The sequence below is a fragment of the Palaemon carinicauda genome, chromosome 40 (genome assembly GCF_036898095.1).
Source record: "Palaemon carinicauda isolate YSFRI2023 chromosome 40, ASM3689809v2, whole genome shotgun sequence".
NCBI lineage: Eukaryota > Metazoa > Arthropoda > Malacostraca > Decapoda > Palaemonidae > Palaemon > Palaemon carinicauda.
This window is the reverse complement of record NC_090764.1, coordinates 41,385,364-41,396,448: the sequence shown is the minus strand read 5'-3', so window position 1 is coordinate 41,396,448 and position 11,085 is coordinate 41,385,364. Positions and strand designations below refer to the sequence as shown.

At 40.5% G+C, this 11,085-nt stretch overlaps 1 long non-coding RNA gene across 1 annotated transcript in view; it reads right to left on the bottom strand.

Moving 5' to 3' along the window:
• Positions 1 to 11,085, bottom strand: part of LOC137631731 (uncharacterized) — a 123,551-nt gene that overhangs the window by 43,626 nt on the left and 68,840 nt on the right. Inside the window, exons 3-4 of the long non-coding RNA XR_011041940.1 lie at positions 5,903 to 6,019; positions 102 to 342 (exon numbers count right to left, since the gene is read on the bottom strand). This is a non-coding gene — a long non-coding RNA (uncharacterized lncRNA). The remainder of the gene's footprint in view (positions 1 to 101; positions 343 to 5,902; positions 6,020 to 11,085) is intronic.

Here is an 11,085-nt window from a genome sequence, read left to right as displayed (position 1 = left end):
GAAAACTTTTATGGCTGTAAATCTGAACAAATTCTCTTTCCATTGATATATAATTTAACAATTTGTAAAATTTTCATAAAATGAGAAAATATTTTAATTACCAAATATAGAATACTCCCTGTGAAATTCATGGATTAATATGTGGAATCTTTATAGTCAACATTAAAACCCTCTATCCAAATCTCCGAGCCTTTTTCTGAACCATTATATAGCATATCGATGTGGCAGATGATAGCCAAGCAATCATGAAGCATGAATTCTTGTTTGTTGGCCAGATGAATTATAATTCTATATGGCATAAGCTATAGATCCAGCACAGGTCAGAGGGGTACACACACTATACTGTAAGAGAAAAGAAGGATTGTTTAGTTAAGGATTTCTACTTAAAGGTCACCTTCATAACAATTAAAAACAAATTTGCCAAATCTAAATCTTTCATGTATGTCATTCCCTCAACTTCTGGACACAGATCTCTCTCAAATATTGATCACCGATAGCTATGTGAAGGCTTTTTTTTATAATAGTATGATTTCATAAACATATCAAGCGTAAAGACAAAAAATTCTTAAAAATAGAAAGAAATGAACCTTAATCTTCCACACTAACAAATTAACTTTAACACATAACTGGAGTCCAAGTACCTATGACAATGGTGGGGAGCTGTTATCTCAAATCTACAGTGTATTATGTAATTCAGTAAAAGAAATATTTATCACTGGGTGTAAATTTAGAATTTTATCAAGAAGTAATTCGATTAGACCACCGAGTAATGGTGGCAAAACTGAATTACTTCAAAATTTCTTAAACACAATCTACTTTTACTTATGCCATAATTCTACAAGTGTCATGTATGCAGATTTATTTGGGAAAGTTAATCCTCCTTTTTTTAATACATCATGACACGAGTTGTAGTTTATGGTAGTAACTGAACTTTAGATAAGAGAAAGGATAAAAATTAGTTACACTAGGGCATATTGATCAAATGTTCAATTGCATCAATTACTAGAGACAACAAAGAGTGCAAGTAGGGAATGATGAATATTGCTCAATTAGATAAGCTAGAAATATAATGATAACAAATACAGACATTAAATTCATATGGGTGAAATACATTCCTCTGAAATAACATTTATATAGACCAAGGCTTTACCTCATATGAACTGAGTCTGTGAACTGGACTGATGAATTTGTGTCCCAGCCATTAGGAGATCATCCAGTCCTCATGCAGAACGGGGGGAAACCCAGCTGTAGCAGTTACAGTTTTGAAGTAAAAGTTAAAAAGTTGGAGATAAAGTTGGAAGGAGGCAGGAACAGAGGTACAGAAGAGAATACCTGGATTAAGAAGGTCTTTCCCACCAGGCATGGGTAGTAGCCTTATCCACTTCAATCACATCAGTCTCTGTATGCAGATACAAAGAACAACCTCTATTTTTCATATGACATTCCACCAATCATCAATAGTTCTCTTTATATCTTGATTGGGAAAATACTGTAGCTAGTTTTCCGTAAAATTATGGATTACAAGGGAAAGAGGCTATTTATGAATACACTATATCAAACTAATGGAATCTCTAGACTAATAGTAACGAACATGTATGCAGCAAAAGTTCAGGTTGATAAGTAGACTAACTGATTTGAGTTCTCTGGAATCCGAACATCCATTAAGGTCACTGATGCAAATTGACTGATTGATTGATTGAGTTTTCTGGCCTCCTGACATCCAAGGTCATTGATGCCGATATCATTTGTTATAAATAAGGAGTAAAAGGAAATTAAACTTAAAACAATAAAAAGTAAAGATGTCCTTATAAAAGTTGAATAGCTTTCAGAAGACCTGCTTCTGAAATAAATCTAGAAATACCACTAGCATGATACATGTATAAGATATTATGTCCAAGAATCTTGGAAGGATGAACCTGCCATCCTCACCTCGAGTCTCAACCAGATATTATTTCTTAAGGTACTAAAAGTGGGTCAATTGGTCAACAAGTGCCACACTGTCAAGAGTACCAAACAGTCATGGCAATATGGTTGATATTGCCCATTCATCAGAAATTCGTATGTCAACCGAGTGTGATCAATGCGGAGATGACAATGAGTAGTCTCCCACCTTTGGGGCATCTTGTTATACCTCCAAAGAGATATACAATTTGTTACTTCTCTCATTTGATTTCCTTCTAAACTATCCCAATCCTGTTGCTAATTATTATAACACTATCTCTTAATGCTCTGTAAAAATCATTACAGAGGATGGGATAGCTTCTTGGTAGCAATTTAGCTGCAACATTCTTTGCCAGTAAATCCGTCTTTTCATTACCACATCCACGTGTGCTGGAATCCAACAAAATCGAACTGTTATACCTCTCAGGTCAATGATGAAAATCCACTCTAAAATCTTTAAAACTACAATTAAAAGCTTATAAACCTTGTAGGACACATCTTGCATCACTAAAAATGGTAATAAGTGCAGCTCTACAATTAAAGGCATTACCATATATTCCAAATCCAATGCCAGCATCAGCCTTGGAACCATCAGCATATACAAAAGTTGATTCCCTATGTTCTGCAACATGTTCCATAGAGAGAGACCTAGCTTTTAAGTCTGTCATATTCTTTTTTACAGCAATAAATATTAACGAAAAGATATCTCTAGTAATTTCCCTGGAGGGGTTGATGACATTTTAAATGGAAGTACTTTACTTCTAACTATATTGAGACTGTTTAATAATTGGTGACCCAAAAACAATAAGGTTGAAGAGAGACTGGGTGCAACTCAATATATGTTGAATGCCTTCTTATGTTTGCATTCAGCGAGCTAAAGAATTAGGAAGTGTTTGCAACCTAAACCAATACCAAACAATAGAAGACTTTTGGTAAAAGTCTAGGGTAATTCTCCATTATCTACAAGGAGGCTTGGGATAGGAGAGGTCCTAAAGGCTCCTGTGGCCAATCTTATACCAGTATGGTGTATAGAATCTAAAATCTTTAATCGACTTGGGGTGGCTAGAGTATATTTCACACCCATAACTAATTTAAAAAAAATTAAAGCCTTGCATAACTTCAAGAGAGTTTTGCAATCTGCCCCTCCCCCCCTTGACGTCCGGGAAAAAACTTTCATAAAATTCAGTCTCAAGAAATTTTAGCTTTAAGGCTTCCAGGTGAGGAATCCATGTTAGCCTGCAATCAAATATTAATCATAAAATTATAGCTTCACTTACATATGGGATCTGTTGACATTAACCTTTGATGTCCAAATCTGGGTCAGGATGTACTCCACAAATACGACAGAAATGGACAACAACAGTCTTGCTTGTTGAAACAGCCTGTGGCGGAATGTCATAAACAACCCCCCTACCGACTATCAGACAAATGGCTCCTCAGCAAAAACTTTCCCCTTACGTTATCAACTGGACTCTTGGACAGCAGGGAAATAAAAAAACATAACTTTAACCATTTTACCCCCAAAGGACGTACTGGTACGTTTCACAAAAGCCATCCCTTTACCCCCATGGACGTACCGGTATGTCCTTGCAAAAAAATGCTATAAATTTTTTTTTTCATATTTTTGATATTTTTTTTTAAAAATTCAGGCATTTTCCAAGAGAATGAGACCAACCTGACCTCTCTCTGACAAAAATTAAGGCTGTTAGAGCAATTTAAAAAAATTATACTGCAAAATGTGCTGGGAAAAAAATAACCCCCTGGGGGTTAAGGGTTGGAAATTTCCAAATAGCCTGGGGGTAAAAGGGTTAATATAGTACTATATTTCTTAAAACTAAATAATCACTTAAATGCTAAAAAACAATAACCAAACTTATTAGTTTACTTAAAACTAAAGATATTAATACATACGACATTCAAATACGCCAATACTCAGTATAAAATACTTTCGCAAAACCTGATACCAACGCATACTAAAAAAAAAAAAAAAAAAAAAAAAAAAATCACAGCCAAGTCTGTAAGTGATATATATACTGTATGTATGATGATCAAGTGTGGACACCGTTGTCAACACAAGGCCCAAGAGACCTTCACAGCCCAATGCCACAACTTAGTGGCAGACAGTAGAACACCGAGTCAAACTCTACCGCGCACACACTTCCTATACCGAGGCCAGTTAATCCGAGTCATCGTTATCATCGTAATCATTTTCATCAGTAATCCAAACGGAAACTCCTTCAGACAGTCTGGGTCATCACGACATCAATAAAATTGTTCAGAGCCTGCAAAATCAAGAAAAAACACTTACGAACGCTCCTACCTAACTAAACTAACACACTATAATAAAAAATAAATAATAAACCGTTTCTATCACTCGGAATCACTCGTAGCAAATGTAGACAAAATTGCACTTAATGTTAATATAAATAACCACTTCCATGCTGGTAAAAATGGTAAAATATAAATCCAGCATTCACACACACAACTGCCTCTAGCTGCAGTCGAATAAAAAAGCATTTGCTCAAGACATTCATTAATGTTCTAAACTAGCTAAAAAAAAATATATAAACAAGCAACCTCAATCTTACCAAGTCTTTCTCATAACAAAAAATACAGTATAAACAAACACAAACACACTCGCTCTCACTCACTCTCTCAAATTTAAAGACTGCACAGTTAATTAGCTAGAGCAATCCCATCATAATTGATGACATCATATATACTCCAAAGAAGGAACAATGCACTTGTCCATCAGTTACTATTGTGAGATGAAAGCTTGGGGAAGGGCCTTGAATATCAAACTTGACCTACCAACCCAATATCAAATTTCAAGGGGAAACTTCAACAACTTAACAGGTGGGGACTGCTGGAAAAAAATCCAGAATGACTAAAGATGGGCCTCAACTTACCAAATGCTTAATAAATGGTACCTTTCTGACAGTTTCTGCAGTATTTACTAAAGTGAGCAGTACAACTGATAGTAGATCTAGAATGCAATATTTGCAATAAAAGCAGCAATCTAAGGCCCCCTACACACTATGATTCATGATACGAAGCTGCATCACCATGTCGATGAGCCGGACCGATTTCATGCGTGTGCTCAGTGTTGCGTCAAGTGTTCAAAGCAGAAGGACGTCCGCTCAACTTAACTCATTGCCTCCCATTAAGTGAACAAGGACCAACATTCAATTTACCCAAATATTAATAATTTTAATAATAGCAATGATTTTAATATCAATAACAGTAGTCTCTCCTGGTTGAGTAAATCATCGGCATACATCCTCTCTCAATGAAAACTGCACTGGGCAGCTAGCGCTCAAAAACAAGAGAGCAGTGTTGCAGTACAGTTTGGCCGCTAGTAATTTTCATCAACGTCACTACTGCATCACGAGGCTGATGCATGGTGGTGTATACCGGGATTTAGTATCTAATACAGTATATAAATTCTAACTTGGAGATGGAGGGGCAGGTACTATAAGTGATGTTAGTAGATGAAAAAGTTAGAGCCTTCTTTAAGGACACAGAAGCCATTCCAATTCATCATACAGTCTGATAGCAAAATAGGGTACCAACTGATTACCAAGTCACATTGCCTTTAGAGCAATCAGAATAACTAATGCAGACTAAATAAGCCAGAGCTAACATGAAAGCAACCATATATGAGATTAAAAAAGTATATATGGGCAAATGAAGTAGCACAACCATCATTAACCAACCCAAACTAGCAAGAGTAAGGTCAGACATTCTTTTTAAATTTTTGTCTACATTCAAGTGTATAAGCCTTTCTCTTCTCAAAGGCTTAACCTATGGTGATAATTACTTATCTACAAAAATTACAACAGAATATGGTGACGAGACATCCTAAGACTACAATAATGAAAACGCTAAGATTATAAATAGGCAAAAGCTTACCTTAAGACAATAATAAAATTCATCTAATATACACAATATGGATATTTACCAATACATCAAGGTGACATAGGTTGTCAAATCTGAAATGAATCTGTAGCAAAAGGCAGGTAAACACTTTCACATCTGGGCACTTGTAATGGCTTGTTGTACAAGCCACTTCAGATCTCTGAAAAACGAAGATACCTTGAAATAATATTTCTACTGTAGTAGATTTGCCAAAGTATAAAACATATTTAGATATACTACACACTACAAAGGTACTTCATATAAATAATGATCATGAACCGATATACAATCTTGCAGGATTAGCTATCTTCTCTTACGATTCATAGGTTATCACAATTTTTTCTTTCAACAAAATATATAAATGTAGTAGAGTATAACAAAATTACATTCTAAGCCTGGAATCTTGAGGTAGAATATTTATTGACAGCATTTTATTTTGAAAAAAATGTTATTTTCATTAGTAAAATAAATTTGAATATACTTACCCGGTGATCATATAGCTGTCAGCTCTGCTGCCCGACAGAAAAACCTAAGGACAAAATACGCCAGCGATCGCTATACAGGTGGGGGTGTACATCAACAGCGCCATCTGTCGAGCAGGTACTCAAGTACTCCATGTCAACACAGAACCAATTTTCTCCTCTGCCCACTGGGTCTCTATTGGGGAGGAAGGGAGGGTCCTTTAATTTATGATCACCGGGTAAGTATATTCAAAAATTTATTTTACTAATGAAAATAAAATTTTTCAATATTAAACTTAGCCGGTGATCATATAGCTGATTCACACCCAGGGGGGTGGGTAGAGACCAGCACTATGTGTTACATTAAGAGCTAAGTATTTTGTATTCCATTTTAGCAGTTATTCAAAATAACAAACATAAAATCAATAAGTACCTGGTAAGGAAGTCGACTTGAACAATTACTCTGCCTTTTTAAGTACGTCTTCCTTACTGAGCCTCGCGATCCTCATAGGATGCTGAGCGACTCCTAGGAGCTGAAGTATGAAGGGTTGCAACCCATACTAAAGGACCTCATCAAAACCTCTAATCTAGGCGCTTCTCAAGAAATGACTTTGACCACCCGCCAAATCAAGTAGGATGCGAAAGGCTTCTTAGCCTTCCGGACAACCCAAAAACAATAATAAAACATTTCAAGAGAAAGATTAAAAAGGTTATGGAATTAGGGAATTGTAGTGGTTGAGCCCTCACCCACTACTGCACTCGTTGCTACGAATGGTCCCAGAGTGTAGCAGTTCTCGTAAAGAGACTGGACATTCTTAAGATAAAAAGACGCGAACACTGATTTGCTTTTCCAATAGGTTGCGTCGATTATACTTTGCAGAGATCTATTTTGTTTAAAGGCCACGGAAGTTGCGACAGCTCTAACTTCGTGTGTCCTTACCTTCAGCAAAGCTTGGTCTTCCTCATTCAGATGGGAATGAGCTTCTCGTAATAACAGTCTGATAAAATAGGATAAAGCATTCTTTGACATAGTCAAAGATGGATTCTTAACTGAACACCATAAAGCTTCAGACGGGCCTCGTAAAGGTTTTTAAATAGAACTCAAGAGCTCTTACAGGACATAAGACTCTTTCTAGTTCATTTCCAACCATGCGATAAGTTTGGAATATCGAACGATATTGGTCAAGGCCGAGAAGGCAGCTCGTGTTTGGCTAGAAAACCAAGTTGTAGAACATGTAGCCGTTTCGGATGAGAATCCGATGTTCTTGCTGAAGGCATGAATCTCACTGACTCTTTTAGCTGTGGCTAAGCATATCAGGAAAAAGTGTCTTTAAGGTGAGATCTTTCAGGGAGGCTGATTGTTGCGGTTCGAACCTGTCTGACATAAGGAATCTTAGTACCACGTCTAAATTCCAACCAGGTGTAACCAAACAACGCTCCTTCGTGGTCTCAAAAGACTTAAGGAGGTCCTGTAGATCTTTATTGTTGGAAAGATCTAAGCCTCTGTGACGGAAGACTGATGCCAACAGGCTTCTGTAACCCTTGATAGTGGGAGCTGAAAGAGATCGTTCTTTCCTCAGATATAAGAGAAAGTCAGCTATTTGAGTTACAGAGGTACTGGTCGAGGATACGGATACTGACTTGCACCAGTTTCGGAAGATTTCCCACTTCGATTGGTAGACTCTAAGGGTGGATGTTCTCCTTGCTCTAGCAATCGCTCTGGCTGCCTCCTTCGAAAAGTCTCTAGCTCTCGAGAGTCTTTCGATAGCCTGAAGGCAGTCAGACGAAGAGCGTGGAGGCCTTGGTGTACCTTCTTAATGCGTGGCTGACGTAGAAGGTCCACCCTTAGGGGAAGAGTTCTGGGAACGTCTACTAGCCATCGAAGTACCTCGGTGAGCCATTCTCTCGCGGGCCAGAGGGAAGCAACTAGCGTCAACCTTGTCCCTTCGTGAGAGGCGAACTTCTGCAGTACCTTGTTGACAATCTTGAACGGAGGGAATGCATATAGATCTAGATGTGACCAATCTAGTAGAAAGGCATCTATATGAACTGCTGCTGGGTCCGGGATTGGTGAGCAAAATATTGGGAGCCTCTTGGTCATCGAGGTTGCGAAGACGTCTATGGTTGGCTGGCCCCAGGTGGCCCAAAGTCTCTTGCATACATCCTTGTGGAGGGTCCATTCTGTTGGAATTATTTGTCCCTTCCGACTGAGAAAATCTGCCATGACATTCAAGTTGCCTTGGATGAACCTCGTTACTATTGAAAAGTCTAGACCTTTTGACCAGGTGAGGAGGTCCCTTGCGATCTCGTACAATGTCAGAGAGTAGGTCCCTCCTTGCTTGGAGATGTACGCCAAAGCCATGGTGTTGTCTGAGTTCACCTCCACCACTTTGCCTTGAAGGAGAGACCTGAAGCTTTTCCAGGTCAGACGTACTGCCAGTAGCTCCTTGCAGTTGAAATGCATTATCCTTTGACTCGAGTTCCATAATCCCGAGCATTCCCTACCGTCTAATGTCGCACCCCAGCCTACGTCCGATGCGTCCGAGAAGAGAACGTGGTTGGTAGTCTGAACAGTCAGGGAGACCCTCTCTAAGGTTAATATAGTCCTTTCACCAAGTCAGACAAGACTTTAACTTTCCGGAAACCGGGATCGAGACCGCTTCTAGCGTCTTGTCCTTTTCCAGTGAAAAGCTAGATGGTATAGAAGAGGACGGAGGTGTAGTCTTCCTAGTGACACAAATTGATCCACGGATGACAGTGTCCCTACCAGACTCATCCACAGCCTGACTGGGCAGCGTTCCTTCTTCAGCATCTTCTGGATGGATAACAGGGCTGGGGGCTGATAGTCTTGTTCAGCAACGTCCTCATCAAAGGGTTTCTCATCCGAAACTGATGAGGAAACGGCAACGGAGTGGGCATTGACTGACTCGCTGAATCCGGTCACACTGGTGGATGCGTGACGGAGCCGGACGCAATATCATGGCACTGCTGCACAGTCTGTGAACTGTCAACAACCATGGGTGCGCGAGGAAGTACAGCGTCAACCCGAAACTGTCTAGACTGCTAGGTTGTGTAGTCAACACCCTTGCTGAGGTTGACGCACTGCGTCACAACAAGTCACCTCTGCTGGTTGTTGAACGTCTTCCTAGTGACACACTGAACGTCAACAACCACCTCCGAGCGTCGCTTAACGTCAACGTGCGACTGGCAACCCACACTGGGTCGCATCGGTGGAGGAACCACCTCAACTGGCAGACGAGAGTAGGATACCTCAGCGCAACAGGGCGCACAACCAACCGGTTGGAAGGTTGTTGGCCAGAAGGTTCTTCTCCGCATTTAAGTCCTCTATCAAGGACACAAGCTTGGACTGCATGTCTTGCAGCAAAGCCCATTAAGGGTCTACGGGAGCAGGTGTGGCAACAGACGGGGTTAGCGACTGAGGCGGAACCATTTACCATCCCTGGAAGCCTTGTTATGTGTGACATAATAGTACAGCAAAACTTCAAAGGATCGACAAAAGTTGAGAAGTTGACCTGTAAACAACTTGGAGCGTTTCCTGGCTAGGCGCCAGGGCGAGTCTACCAGAATTGAGAAGTCTATTTGGGCAGAGGCATGAACTTCCCAGCCGCGAACTTCTCTCGTGTCCTATCAGACTCTCGCTCTATAAGCCAGTTTAAAAGAAGGGAAATCAAAGGCTGTATCCCTAAAACTCCTCCTGGTGCAAAAACCAGTCGCCTAGCCAACGTAACGCTCTCTAGGAGAGCGAGAGAGCACTAGCTTAACAACAACGGCTTCGAAGTAGCTAGGCCTAGTGTAAGTTCTGACGTTTAGGCGAACGAGGAGCAGCAGTTACAAGATCCGGACGAAGATCCTTAAAAAATCATCATGATTTAATTAAAGTCCATAGGAGGCTAAGCAGCTTAAGGCTCCTCTCCAAATGACAGAGTCCTCAAAGGAATATCAGTAGGAGGGAGAACAGCACTTTCTCATCTACAGGAACCTTGTCCGATAAAAGCTAGGTTATCTCAGTGAGTCTCTCACTGGTGCATTAGTAGCAGACCAGAAGGCAACGTCATGTAACAGCTTGACAGTCTGTGAACTGTCAACAACTGAACTGTCAACCACAACAGGTGCGTGAGGACATACAGCACTGGTGCATTAGTAGCAGACCAGAAGGCAACGTCATGTAACTGCTTGATAGACTGTGAACTGTCGACAACTGAACTGTCAACCACAACAGGAGCGTGAGGACATACAGTGTTCACTCGAGACTGCTTTGACTGTCTATACTGAGCAGTCAAAACAACTCTAGAATGCGGAGGTTGCAGCGTCAAAACAAAGCAACTTAACTCCACCCTCCTGTTGTTGTGGTAACTCGCAACGTCAACGGAGGGTAGCGTGCGTCTGTGAACGTCAACGTGCGGCTGGCAGGGTACACTGCGCATGGGTGGTGGAACTCTCACAGGCGGAGTGCGGGAGCAGGTAGCGTCAGCGTCTACTGTACGCACAACCTTGGTTGGTTGTAGGCTAACGGGTGCAGCGTCAACCTTCTCCGCACGATACTCCTGCATAAAAGATGCGAACTGTGTCTGCATAGACTGTAGCAAAGACCACTTAGGGTATACAGTAGCAGGTGCGGCAACAGACGGTGTTACTGCCTGTTGCGGTACCGCTTTGCCTCTCTTAGGAGGTGAGCAGTCGTCGGAAGACTGCAGCGAGTCCGAACTGACCCAGTGGCTACAACTGGGCCGTTGGACTTGCGCGG